Raw genomic sequence first — 15168 nt, forward strand, 5'->3', positions numbered from 1 at the left:
TGACACTTCCACATCATATGGCTCTGTCCCGATTTGTAGTCGCCAGCCCTTGTCATTGGGCCACTATCTATGCATGTATTTATCCTAAAGTAAAGTCAAACCTTCATTTCATTTATCGCTCCTGCTCATAAATTCGCACCTCGCGCCTTGCTAGATTCTCGAATATTTTGCTTTTAGGGTGGTGGCGAACAATGCTGCTTGCATTGTGGGAGATGCTTTCCCGTAGGGCCCGGCCTATATTGTACCCTCTAAAGCGCACCTTACTCTATAGGGCTTTTGAGCAGCCTCCATTTGCTGTGAAGGCTTTCTTGCAGAACCTCGGTACCAGTTCATTTCTATATAAGTGAAGTGTTGGCGGTTAGGTCACAGCGAGGTAACGCGAAGTGTTAGAAAGGTTCTGGCAAAAAAGAAAGAGGACTCGCAAGTGCCTTTAGATCTGGCTGGCGGGGCCAAGATTATCCGAAGGCGCAAGCAGACGGTGATGAAATAAATAACTTTTTATTAAGTACTCTTTCTTTGTTTGGAGCTGATTATAAAATGACTGACTTTTATTATTTATTATAGCAAAATAATCTAGATCAGGCGCGAGTTTACGAGCGATGAAGAAATGATGAAATTAGAAAAGAAGCAATTACCTAAAAAATTTCATTTGACAAGATAGAAAAAGGATTATGAATTCTACCTTCTAAGATTGGATTCTCCACCTAGAGAGGAGAGACAGAGTCCTTTTTTATCACGAAATACGACATTTTTTAAGGAGTTTATACGGATTACACACAACATCCCACTTGACACATTTTCCATTTACCCATTGATTCCATTTTCCATTTCCATTCACAATTCCATCCTTGTTTATGCTTCTAACTCTAAGTTAAGTCTTACCTGTGCTTTATTTTGTTACGAAAAAGGGAGGGGGGAAGTCAATGCCAAATGCTTGGCAATCTTTGGTAAAGCTTATTCATGATTTCGTGCTGAACCCGATAAACGAACAAATAGGTGGTTACAGTCTAAATGTTATACAGACTTATATTCTTGTCCCTGTTTCGCTATTGCATCTTAGCTTCCTCACTTTCTGGAAGCGGTTCATATATGGAAGTCTGGGACTCCAAATACTTCATAACCGAAATAAGTGCATGAAATTAGTTTAGTACGAGACCGCTTCATACCTTGTGATGCTTACACCTCTCACCTATCAAACTTCTGTTCAAAAACCTTGTTCAAGAACTTCTATAGAGAAGGATTTCCCACTAAGCAGCAGTTCTTCCATACCAACTTAGCTGCCCAGCGCTGCTATTGGCATAACAACCGGTACACCATAGGTTGGCCCAACCCAGTCCTCTCGTACTAGGGTTGGTTCCTCGCAGTTCTCCCTTTAACAGCAACGATAGATAGTAACCGAACTGTCTCATGATGTTCTAAACCCAACTCACGTACCACTTTCATCGGCGAACAACCAAACCCTTGGGACCTTCTTCAACCCCAGGATGTGATGAGTCGACATCGAGGTGCCAAACAACTCCATCAATAAGAGCTCTTAAGAGTCATCAGCCTGTTATCCCCGACGTACCTTTGATCTGTTGAGTGAGAGCCCTTCCACACAGGACTCCCAGATCACTATGGCCGACTTTCATCTCTGTTCGACCAGTCGGTCTCGCAGTCAGGCAGGCTTATACCATTACGCTCATGAGCAGAATCAACACTTGAGCCTACTTTTGCACACCTCCGTTACTCTTTAGTAGGCATTCGTACTAAACTAAGGGCTGTTTTGTTGCCTAGCTAGTAGAACAAAAAAGACATGGATGTTCACTTCGCTACCTTGGAGCTCCGAAGAGGAAGGTTTGGATCCTTCAATCATTTATCTAAGATCCATTTTAGGTAACCGTTTAGCTGAGATCCATTCTAGCGCGCTAGGAGCGGTATGCAATAGTTGCTTTGTGGCATGCAAGGTTCAGCATGAATGAAGCCCATAGCAAATAATTTAATACAAACACGGATTTACTTCGTAACATGATTGGACGCTCCCTTCTGCTCCACTTGTAAACACTCCATCGCGCCTTTGGCTCGAATGGGCTAAATAATTTGGAATGCCAACGATCAAACTAAAACTCATCTGCCAAAGAATTAGAATCTGGAGATGTATCAGAAGAATCATTTGCATAGGTTATGTTTTAACATAATAAAAGTAAGAACAAGGCGCGTAGTGCTAGAATAACCTAAGCCCATGGGCTTGAAAGAGTAGGGTCAGGTTCTGAGGTCACGTTAAGAAATCAATGAACAGCAAATCAAGAAACGAAGAAACGTTCTGAGGCGCAAGTTTACGAGCATTCAGGAGCGAAGTCAATGAAGATTCATCAATGATGAATCAACGTTCGACGGTGCGACACGCTTAGGAGCGTAGGAATGAATCAACATGAATGAGGCGCGGAAGTGGTTTATATATGAGGATGAAGACGAGCATGAAGATTAAGATTCAGACGTGAGTGAGTGAGCGTTTACGAGCGATGAAGCTTCTGGCGGTTCAAGTTTATGAGCGGCGTGACTTTAGGAGCAGAAGGAGCGAAGCAACGGAGCAAAAGGCGCGACTTCTGGAGCAAAAGGAGTGAAGCAACGGAGCAAAAGGTGCGACTTTAGGAGCATCAAAGAAAAGATGAATGATTTTCTTTACTTTGACTTTATAACATTTAATTAATTTATTGAAGCTCATAAACGCTTGCTTAGTCGCGTCTTCATCTTCATCTTCACCACTTCCGCGCCTTATGAAATAAACTTATCTTGAAGATAGCCTCATTCATCTTTTGCTCGTCACTTCTTCGCTCCAAAAGTCACGCCTTTGAAGGTTGTAACCCGCGCCTTTGATAGTTATTGCCAAAGAACCCAACAATTTCTCTTACAGCAGAATTTAATCGGCTAAGCCTCCAAGTACTGAGCTTAAGATTTCACAACAGAATTTAATTGACTCCAGTTATCCGGCAGATAAATCACCAAAAGAGTTATTTCTTACTTATTATATTAGCATCACGTTCTTTGCTCCTAATGTCACGCCGTCACTTCTTCTCTCCGCTCATATCATAAATTCGCACGCTCCTAAGGCCGCGCCGTCACGCTGCTTGTAAACTCGCGCCTCTGAGAGGTTTTGCAAGAACTTCGTAACCTCACCTCGGGTTCTGTGAAGTAAACTCAGAACTTCTTCAAATGAAACGTTATCTGAAAGATAAGTTACTAAAGGTAAAGAAGCTGCCCGGAGAATGCGGAGAGCATCACCTTTCAAGACCATCTTACCGCCGATTGATAGCACTTGACCATGTCTTAATCTGCTTATAAAAATACTGACAACACTACCCACGCTCTCGCTCCCGCTTTCGCGCCTAAGGGGACTCCAAATGGTTTATCAGGAAGGTCATGGTAGAGTTGAAGCTTACCAAACCATAAGTGGATTCCGTATCAAGCCAAGAGCTAGTCGAACACCTAGTCTCACTATTTGCTGAGGTGGTTTTCGTTTAGCTTCCTAGAGACAAGAACAAGCTACCCTCTCCCGCTCCCGCTCGTAAACTCGTGCCTCCATAGCCTATCTGCCTTTGTATCATTCAATGGAATCACTCATTGTTGAAAAGGTATATCAGCCGGCTTCATCCAACCCGGCCCTAGTACAATTGTTCAATCCATAAAAAAACTGATGGCGAGGACGCGTCGCCACGGTCAACCGAAGTCAACACACCTGCTATGGACCCAATGGCAAAGTCAACTGAAGTCAACATGCCACGGTCAACCGAAGTCAACACGCCGCAACCGTCATCAAGCACGTCTCCACCCGCGCACGTCCTACGCACATCATGACACGTCGCCAAAGGCAGATCAACAACTGTCCTTTGGCGTGACACGACGCACGTCTTTAATTTCTCATCTCTAATTTCTCGTCATTTTCTCTTTCCTCCAAGGCCTATATATAGGCCATTGTTTTCAAGAAACATTAGGCAGTCATAATTTCAAGAATTGAGTTTTGTTTAACTCTTCTTGGAGGACTGCTCAACCTCCCCTATCCCTCCTAACCCTATCTGTTGCCGCCGCCGCCGCCGCCGCTGCCGCAGCCACCGCCACCACCGCCGCCGCCGCCGTCACGTTGCCGGTCTTCCTCTTCTCCTCCTTCCTCCTCTCTTCTCTCTCTCTCCCTTCGTCTCTCTTTCTTCTCTCGCCTGTCCAAAGCATCCATCCAAGGGCTACCCCAGGCCGCCCCAACCGGGCAGCCCAAGGTTGCCCCAGGCCGCCCCTGCCAGGGCCGCCCGAGGCCAGCCCCAGGCCTCCACAACATGGCAGCCCAAGGCCGCCCAAACCACCCCAGCCAGGGCCACCCAAGGCCAGACCCAGGCCGCCACAACAGGGTAGCCTAAGGCCGCCCAGGCTGCCCCAGCCAAGGCCGCCCAAGGCCAGCCCCAGGCCGCCACAACAGGGCAGCCCAAGGCCGCCCAGGCCACACCTGCCAGGGTCGCCCGAGGCCAGCCCCAGGCCACCGCAACAGGGCAGCCTAAGGCCGCCCAAGCCGCCCCAACAAGGGCCGCCAAAGGCCAGCCCCAGGCCGCCACAATAGGGCAGCCCAAGGCCAGCCCCAGGCCACCACAACAGGGCAGCCCAAGGACAGCCCCAGGCCACCACAATAGGGCAGCCCAAGGCCTCCCAGGCCGCCCTTGCCAGGGCCGCCCAAGGCCAGCCCCAGGCCGCCACAACAGGGCAGCCCAAGGCCGCCCAGGCCGCCCCTACTAGGGCCGCCGAAGGCCAGCCCCAGGCCGCCATAACAGGGCAGCCCAAGGCCAGCCCCAGGCCGCCACAACAAGGCAGCCCAAGGCCGCCCAGGCCACCCCACAGCTTCCAGCCAAGGCAGCTTAAAGGCCGCCCCTAGTTGCTTGCCTAGGGTCGCCCATACGGCTGCCAAGACGCTCGGCCAGACATCCTGCTCTGCCTCGCCGTGTCTACACCCAACCGTCCCACTCTCCACCAGGGCCGTTCAACTTCCGAAACGTCCGGACCCCGTCGTCCACTGGGCCTCTCAACGCCCGAACTCGCCCAGCCTCGTCACAATCAGAATTTCCCGCATCCTCTTCACGCACTATGGTGTCGAGGTACGCCTGAACTCTTTGGTGTCGAAGTGTTCTTCGTTCAGTATTTTCTCGAGAAGTTTCCACTACAGTCAGAATTAGATTTGGTTTGGATTTCCCACTTCCTCTCTCTTTCTCGAGTGTTTCTTCGCGACATGAATTTGGGTATTGATTTCGGTGCTTAGGCATCGTCGCGGTGGGGGAAGATAGTACTCCCACCCTCGATAAGGGTCGGAGCTGCACCACCAGATTTTCATCGGTTTTAAAATACGAATCCGACCATGTGAATTCTGTGGGTTGTTTTATCCTTCCCTACAAACTCATCTACCACCCTTTACCCGTCGTCATCCATCCATCTCCTCAGTCGCCCTTTTTCCTTAGTCGTCCTGCGTCAAAAACAAGTTTACAAGCGGGAGCGATTTATGAGCAGAAGCTGCTTTAGGTGCAAGTTTAGGAGTAGAAGCGAGTTTACGAGTGCTTAGGCTTTGAAGATAAAGCATGAGGTGATCTCAATCGGCAATACCTCTAGGTGTTCTCAATCGGTTAAGCCTCTAAGGTGTTCTCAATCAGCGATGCCCCCATTGCCTTTTGGCTGAGGTGTTCTCAATCGGTGAAGCCTCCTTGGACTGAGTTGAGGAGTTCTCAATCAGCGAAGCCTCCTTGGACTTGCTTAAACACAAGTAAACGAAGTGCTCTCAATCGGCAAAGCCTCTAAAGCCTGAGGTGATCTCAATCGACCATGCCTCTAGGTGTTCTCAATCGGCGAAGCCTCTAAGGTGTTCTCTATCGGAGATGCCTCCATTGCCTTTTGGGGAAGCCTCTTAATCAGCGAAGCCTCTAAAGCCTGAGCTAGTGCTTTCTTGAAGAACATTTGGTTACAAAATTCAAGCTGTTTCAGCATTTGAAAAAAAAAATAACTGGAGGGGCGACTTAAGGAGAGGAGAGGAGAGGAGCAGGTCACGAAGAATTCTGTTTGGTCGTACTAGCTTATCTAAAGGATAAGGTCTCACTACTGACTATGGGAATCTTTGTATCCCCAAGGAACTCCCATGCATTGAGATAGCAGGTTGGATCATCATCAAGTGCTTTTAGATTTCTTCCAGTGCTTATCAAATAAGAATCTCAGGGTTGTAGCTTGACCCCAGTCTCGAGACTTCCCAAGTCACGGAGTCTTTGATAAAGTTGTAAACAAAAGTTCCCTATCCAAACTATTTATTTCAGAACCAAATGTTCAGCATTCAAAGGTTCGACCATAGGAAGAAGAATACCAGGAATGAAAAGAGAAGGATCCCTAGTGGAGCCGGCATCCAGCCCACCTATCTCAAGTATGAGTTTTACGAGATAGAGACAAATACCCAAGGCCCGACTATAGGATTTTTTTCATATTGGTATATGTGGTTATTTAAAACCTTACCCTATTCTTGAGGAGCCAAGTGCTAAAGCGCTAGAGCATTAATCCCCAAAATGGCACATTCTCAATATGATATCCCCCCCCACTAATCGGAGTACGCCGATTACCCCCCAAATCGTACAAGTTAATTACCACCTATCATACGGCTTTCTAACTCCATTTCTTTTTCTGGTATTTCCACTCTGTCAGACCGATGGTAGTATCAGTGTTCTTTTACTTCGTAACGCTCCTAAGCGCCTGCTTCCATTTTGATTCTCCATTGAACCTTCGGAAGGTCATATTAAAGTTTCACATCATAGACCTCCACCCCAACTCTATCTTCCTTATCAGTGAACCAGAACATAGTGCATAGGTACTCTTCGATGCAGCGGGGACGAGACGACGTGACATACTATGATCGCATATAGAACCCTTTTGGCTCGACAATATAATTTGGAACCTCTTTCAGCTAGAACCTTGTTGGGGTCCTATCGGAATAAGTAGGAGCGGTATCCTTAGTTTAGTACGATTGAATCTCAACTAAATGGTTACCTGAAACGGATCTTAGCCAGAGAGTGAGGAAGAGTGGGAGTCCGGAAGTCTGGAAGCCAAGAGTTCGACAGCTCTGCAGTTTTTTTCTTACAGAATTGTTCTTGCCATCCTATGATACGAGGGGGTCCCAGGGCTTAGAACACACTTATTTTCTGTTCTCATAAAATTTACCTCTCTAATTTAGTACTAATAAGTGTATTTTTTATTATTTTCTCCCTCTCTTCCACTCTTCTCTATTATTTTCTCTAAGTCTCCACCGATATTCGCCACTTCTTCCAGCGTTGTCTTTCTCTTCTGCTCAGCATGGATCACCGCGGACGAAAACGCCGGTCAGTGTCAAATCCTTGGACAGATTCGGGAAGGATCTTAAACCTGTTCTTTTCCCTTCTAGATTTTCTTCAATGCTTTGGCATGCAACTGAGAAATGTTCTCTGTCTTTCTCTCCACAGTCTAGTTCATTTCTCTGTGCGAATCGCTTTCTATTCCTGCAAACCTTGGCCGGATCTTCTACTGTAGTAATGTTTTTTCTTCTACAAGTCTTGGACGATTAGAGTTCGTCAAAGAATTGTGTTCATCTTTTTGTAGTGTGGAGAGGGAGGGAGAATAAGAATGGACATTGATGCCTTGCACGAAGAAAAGGGGGTTACATATAGGATAGAGAAAATGCGGGCAAAGAGAGAGAAAGGGAAAGAGGCACGGGCCCTATTGGGCCCTTGTTTCCACAGTCACCATTATTGAATTTCTCTGTCTTCATCATGTTTCCTTTATTGGAGCATAGATATCAATGAGACCCAGCTTGTGACAGAAAGTGTCATATGAGGTAGCACCTAATCCCTTTGTGAAGATGTCGGCAAGCTGATCTGAAGATGCAATATATGGTAGAAATAAACCCCCCCAAAATGCGCCATCAGATGACATGACACGTAGTCTCAATGTGCATAGTTCTTAATGAGAATGTTTTATGCGTTGCGATGAAGATAGCTGCATCATTGTCGTAATGCATTGGCATTGCTTCCCGTACTGGATAACCCATTAATAGGTTTCTTACCCGTAACATGCATGATGACATTTCATGCATAGCTCTATATTCGGCTCCACAACTTGAGGAGGACGGAACTCTTTGTTTATGACTGGTCCACGTGACTAAGTTTCCTCCCACATATATGCAATATCCGATTGTAGACTTCCGATCTTCTCAGTCTCCCGCAAGATTTGAGACGGAGTAACCAATGACTTGTAGGTGATCATGTTATCTAAATACAAGCCCTCTCCTTGGGGCATGTTTAAGATACGCAAGTAGATGGAGGGCACCCTCCCATTGTACCTCCCTAGGATTATGCATAAACTGACTAAGTAGGTTGACGGTGAAGGCAATATCCGGTCTAGTTACTATGAGTTAAATCATTTTGCCGATCAATCGTTGATACTGCTGAGTATCATTGAGGGATGGAGACTTTTCATCCCAAAAGTTTAGGCGGCTTTTGATGGGCGATCTTTGGGGCTTATAGTCCAGAAGATTCATGTCCTGCAAAATATCAAGCACATATTTCCGTTGATTACGTACCACCTCTCCATGACGACACGCAAATACAACACCAAGGAAATATTTTGATGTCCCCAGATCTTGGATGTCGAGATGTGCTTGAAGGAATTTCTTCATGTCCTCAATGTCGGATACGTCATTGCCTGTAATAAGTATGTCATCCACATATACTGCCAAAATAATACATCCTATGGGGGTCGATCGTCTAAACACTGTAGGGTCAGAATCACACTCTCGGAAACCATGTAGTTCAATCAGAGTGCTAAATTTCATAAACCAAGCCAAAGGGCTTTGTCTAAGGCCGTAGATAGCTTTTTGAAGCCGACATACCTTTGCCGAGTCTGCCGGTGCAACATACCCAGGGGGCTGCTCCATATATACCTCCTCATCAAGATCTCCATAAAGAAAAGCATTTGACACGTCGAGTTGGTGAAGTGGCCATTGTAGATTCACCGCCATAGAGACAAAGATTTATACTGAAGCCAATCTCACAACAAGGGAGAAGGTCTCACAGTAATCAATGCCATACTTTTGTGAAAACCCTCGAGCCACTAACCTTGCCTTGTATCGATGTATCGACCCATCCGGAAGGTATTTTGGAGTAAACACCCACTTGCACAACACAACATTTGCTCCATTTGGTCGAGGAACTAGTACCCATGTATCCCATCGATTAAGAGCTCCATATTCTTCATCAATAGCGGCCTTCTAGTGAGGTATCTCCATAGCATCAACATGCGACTTCGGAATATATTCAGATGCTAAGGATACGGCAAATGCTTGATATGATGGTGATAGGCGATCATAGGATACTATATTGGCCATAGAGCAAATGGTATAGGGGCGAATGGTGCAGGAGTGAGTACCTTTCCGCAAGGCTATGGGAACATGGAGATCATCATCGGCTGGTGGAGGTGAATACTGCTGATCTTCATCTAAGAAAGCATTTGATACATCTAATTGATATATTTTCCATTTTTTACGAATAGCAATTGATAAAAGTAATCTAATAGTAGTATGTTTAATAACAGGACTAAAGTTTCAAAATAGTCAAAACCTTCTTGCTGATTGTAGCCTTTTGCTACTAGACGAGCTTTATAACGATCTATTTCACCAGAAGAGTTGTATTTGAGTTTATAAACCCTTTTACCACCTATATATTAAAATTAGGATTCAAAGGAACTAAAGACCAATTGTCATTGTCAATAAGTGCATTGTATTCTTTTTCCATAGCTTGCATCCAATTTTTGTCCATAGATGCTATAGAAAAAGAAGCAGGTTCTACAGAAGTTTCAATAGTTGTATGAAAACAACTGTGAAAAGGATGTTTATTAGTAATATTTTTTGTGGGAAATTGTGTAGGTTGAGAAATCTGAACCAAAAATGATGATGGAGTAGAATTTGTATCTGTTTTCAAATAAATATCAGATAAAGATTTAACTTTTAGACTAACACCTGGTTCTGGTGTCTTATCTAAAGTTGAAGCCAACTCCTCATCAACACATAGCGTTTTGGATTCGACTGAATTATCAGAAAAAGGATAATTTGAAAATTGCAAGTTTTTGTTAATAGTAGAACATGAAGTTGTGGAATGATTGAAACTTGATGAAGAAACCAGTGGTAAATGATCTAGATTATTAGAACAGTGAGTGTCTTGTGCGGATTGAGATGTAGCTAAAAAAATGTAGAGGAATATGATAATAATCTTTAGATGGTCGAGTAACAAGAATACCTGGCATTGCTGTGTTGACACCTGCATTTGAGAATGGAAATATGTCTTCATAAAAAATAACATGACGAGATATAAAAAACTTACCTGTGTCTGGTGAGAGGCATCGATATCCAAAATGATGAGCACTGTATCCCATGAATGCACATTTCTTAGATCTGTCATCTAATTTATTTATGTTTGGAGTATGGCTTTAAAAATGGAAAACAAAGACACCCAAGGGTTCGTAACCAGGAATAGTTAGGAGAACTTTTAAATAAGACTTCAAAAGGAGACTTGTGTTGTAAAACTGGTGTAGCCATTCTATTTATGAGAAAAGTTGCTGCTGAGACGGCTTCATCCCAAATTTTCTTGGGCATACTAGCTTGATGAAGTAAGGATAAAGCTGTTTCAACAATATGTCGATGTTTTCTCAGCTGTACCATTTTTTTCAGGTGTATGTGGGCAGGAAATTCTATGAATGAATCCATTTTGCATAAAAAGATATTGAAGGGCTTGAAATTCACCACCACCATCTGAATGAAAGTATTTAATTTTATGAGAAAATGGATTTTCTACTTTCTTTTGAAATTCAATAAACGTAGATAGAACATCTGATTTTCTTTTAAGCGGATATAACCATGTAAATTTACTAAAATCATTAATGAAAACAACATAATAAAGATAACCGGAGTGTGACTGAATGGGCGATGGCCCCCATAAATCTGAATGAATAATTTCTAAAGGAGTTTGTGAGTAATGATTAGTAGAGATAAAAGGATGCTTATGAGCTTTACTAACACAACATGATTCACACATATAATGTTTTCTAATATGAGAAACAGGAAGGCCAAATTTGTTTATTACAAGCTGTAAAATTCAAAAATGAGGATGACCAAGTCTAGAATGCCAAATATCAGCTGAAGCTTTCTTTCCAAGAAGAGCTTAAGTATGGATTGAACTTGAAGATTCGAGGCAGTAGAGTCCATCTTTAATTGTGCCTTTGTGGAGGATCCTGTGTGTTTTCTTGTCCTTCACAAGACAATATGAGGCATGAAACTCAACATATACGTCATGATCTAAGGTAATTTTTGAATTGAAAGTAAATTTGTGGTTATTTCAGGAACATGAAGAACATCTTTTAAAAATAAATTATTATTATGTGTGACAATTTGAGAAGAACCAATTGACAGAATGTTCAAACCTGAACCATTACCGACTTGGATTGTTGTATCATATTCGAATCTGAAGTGACATGATGTGTAGCTCCGCTATCAGGATACCATGAGTTATTTTGACTTTAGTATTTTGAAGTGTATGCTTTTGGTTGTTTTGAAGACAAAGCTGATCCTTGATTTTGATTTCTTGAATCATTCCTATTGTGAAACTCATTGTATTCTCTTGCTTGGTGTTTGAATTGGAAGCAAATTTGACAACGTGGTTGAAATCTGTTGTTTCTGCCTTTGCCTCTTCCACGGTTTGAACTGTAATTTCTGTTGTAATACCCATCTCTGACTTGTTGAATTGAATGTGGTACACTTCTTGTGTGAGTATAGTTTGCAGAGGGAGGAAAAAATTCTCCTGCATTTTCTTGCTGATATGCTAAGTATGCATCATGTGCCTTCAGATTCATAATGATGTCATCAAGTTTCAAATTGTTGATATTGGCATTGATACTAACCACAAACTGGGAGTATTCTGTGCCCAGTCCTCTTAAAAAAGTAAAAATCATTGTAGGCTCGCTAATCACTTGATTGGCAATTTCAAGAGATTCAAAAATGATCTAAAATATGTTATGCATTCATCAGTAGTCATTGTACTTGTCTTCATAGTATGAAATTTTCTGTGTAATTCCATGATTCTTGATTGACTACGGTTTGAGAAAGTATGCTTGAGTTTCTCTCATGCTTCTCTGGTTGTTTTTGTTTTGCTGATGCAAGGAATAATTGATTCTGATAATGTGGAATGTAGAAAGCCAAGGACTTGCTGATCAAGTTTCCACCATGCTTTGAACATAAGATTTTCTATGATTTTTCCATCTGAATCTGAAACAGAAATTGGCGGAGATGATCCTTCAATATACTCGACTAAATCATACCCATTTAAAATCGGCAAAATGGAGCTTCTCCATGCTTGATAGTTGGCGTTTGTCAACTTGATGGACATGGTGGTGCCAGAGGGAACAAAGGCCGGAACTTGTCCAGCTATCATCAGAGCTCTAGCTTCAGATGTATTCATGATGAAAGAAGTTGCAGGATAAAACCACGGTTGAAGAAGAATGAGCGATCCAGACGGCGCCCAAGATGACGAAGATGATGGCAGAACGCAGCGACCAATGCGAGGATGTCAAGGCTGGAGGAGAGCAAGATTATGGGGCGTTGTTGTTTTTCTGCACCATCAATGTTTGGCGTAGAGAGGTAAAGGGCCTAAATCATTGAGAGGATCCCTTGAAATCTTCTGTTGTCGCTCCAGAAGTCGACAATGGCGTTGCTTTTCCGTAGTGCCAAATTCCGATGATAGAAACTGCAGATTCTACAGCCGGATTTCTTCTGACTATCATCAGATTTTGTAGCAATAAATCTCCTTGAACACACCCTCAGATAGGTGGTTCTGATACCATGAAAGGTTCACTCACAGAAGAGGAAGAAGAGGAAGAAGAATGGGGATAGAGAAGGAGAGAAGATGACAAGAGTGGCAATGCCAATGTAGATCGTGATTCTTCTCTATTAAATAAATTGATAATAAAGGACAGGTGAGTTAGTATTTATAGGGTAGATCATAACAGGAAGTTTAAAGTGTTTAGGCAGTTATAGATCTAGATCTATAACTGCCAATCTAGTGATAGCAGTTAGAACTACCGTTCTAATGTTCTGGATTTCTCTTCATCACTCTCTCTCTCTCTGATTCAGAGAGTGTGATTTTAGTTAAGTGACTGGTTTAACACTATTCATGTTTCTTACCCAAAGGAAACTCGCAAGGTCGAGGTACCACTCTATGGCACCGATGGTTCATTTATATCGTGCAAGATCTTCAGGAACAACCCCGCCATTAGAGAAGTCTACGGGCAGATATTGTCGCCTCATATGATCAGCCTTCTGATGGGGGATTTTGATTTAACTTCCAATGTGAGCTCGTCAGCGGCCCTGGTGGGAGTGAGCTACCCTCGACTAATAGCGCAGCCAACAGTCAGCTGGGGCGCAGGCCATGAACCAGGCCAGAGCCACACATTAAATGGTGACAATGTGTCTCCTTCTCAAGTCCCCCAATCCAGAGATTGGCAAGACAGAGCTCCCTTCTGTCCACTGCCCCTCGCCCACCATTGAGACCACTAGCGTCCCTAAGACGGTCTGCTCGACACAGCAGTCGCCCCTTGGGGAACTGCCTGGGTTATCCTTGGCCCATATAGATGGCCCGCAAAACATCCCGGCACCGGTAATGACCGGTGCGCAAATCTCTCACTCTCTTAGCGTTGATGCTTCCCATTTCATTATTCTGAAATCCCAATAAGAAGTTGAACTGAAATCCCAAGCACATCGCTAACATCAAATTCACATCGGTATATGTGTTTTGTGCTTGATTGTTTTGCTTGTGCATATTTATATCACACACATTATGCATCATACATGGAACTAAATATGGTGAATTAGTAATTAAATCCAAAGAGATAATCCAGATCGTTGACAATCCCATAGGGGAAAGTCCCAATAAGAATTTGAACTGCAATCCCAAAAAGGAGACAAGAGGAAACCCTATCCAAGAGGATATGCTTCATGTTAAGATTTTACCATTGTTCATTTCAGGTTTATAAATTTAGGAGCGATGTTTTATATTCGCAAGAATGATGCAACCATGTACCTCCATTTCAGGTTTATCAATTTAGGAAACCTTTGAAAGAGAACTTATCTACTTTAACTCTCTATGTGTGCAAGAAGTAGGAGTACCATCTCTAAGCCTGTATGATCTGACAACAGGGTTAGTGTGGTCAATCTACTTCCACCCTGTGTATTTTATAGTCTAGTCCAGATTCTGAAAGTACAGAAGGATCCAAAGTTTTTCAACGCAATCAAATGCATATCGAATGTCCTCATTTAACAAAAGTTATAGTGTTTTTCCTCCACTTTGTGCCACCGCCCAGCTCCACAGTTGGAAGCACCAAATTGTTTCCATTTCCGAGGTACTCAATATTCACTTACCATAGTGTTCATTAACTAAAACCTGTGGACTGGTCATTATGGATTGAATTGCAGGCCAATCATCCTATCCAATGGGCATGCACTCTCTCAGATACGACAGTACAGAAATGAATCTGAATCCCTAACTCCTCTGCATCCCCTAGTGTGTGCCTACCACTAACCCTAACAAACTAGCACAGCCAGAGGATAACACATAATGACTAGATTCAATACCACTAATCTTAAAGCATATTTGTATAATTAACTAGATTTGATTAGTTTTTCATTTATTTAAAATATGTTTTCTTATTTGGTGTCCTTTCTTTACATTTGGTTGTTATGAACACTATAAAAATCGAGTAAAGATAAAATTATATTAATTACTTAGTATGAATTGGAATATGTGAATTAGGAATCAGGGTTCTCTGACTCCTAAGCTCTCTAAAGAAGCTCTTCGCCAAATTCTCTAGCTCCTGGGTTTTCCCATCAAATATGGATTTTAAGGTTTGGACTACTTAATTAAAACCTTATAATATTAACTTGAATTTGATAAATAAATTAAAAAATAGTTTAATTATTAAGAGTACCATTTTTTTCTTTAAATTTAATTTTCATAAAATATAAAAAATAGGAAATAATATAAATATGCTTTAAGATTTATAGAAACTATATATTTAAAATAGCATCTCCAATCTAATACACACTGTTGATAAACC

Source organism: Wolffia australiana, chromosome 8, assembly GCF_029677425.1.
Source record: "Wolffia australiana isolate 7733 chromosome 8, ASM2967742v1".
Taxonomy (NCBI): Eukaryota; Viridiplantae; Streptophyta; class Magnoliopsida; order Alismatales; family Araceae; genus Wolffia; species Wolffia australiana.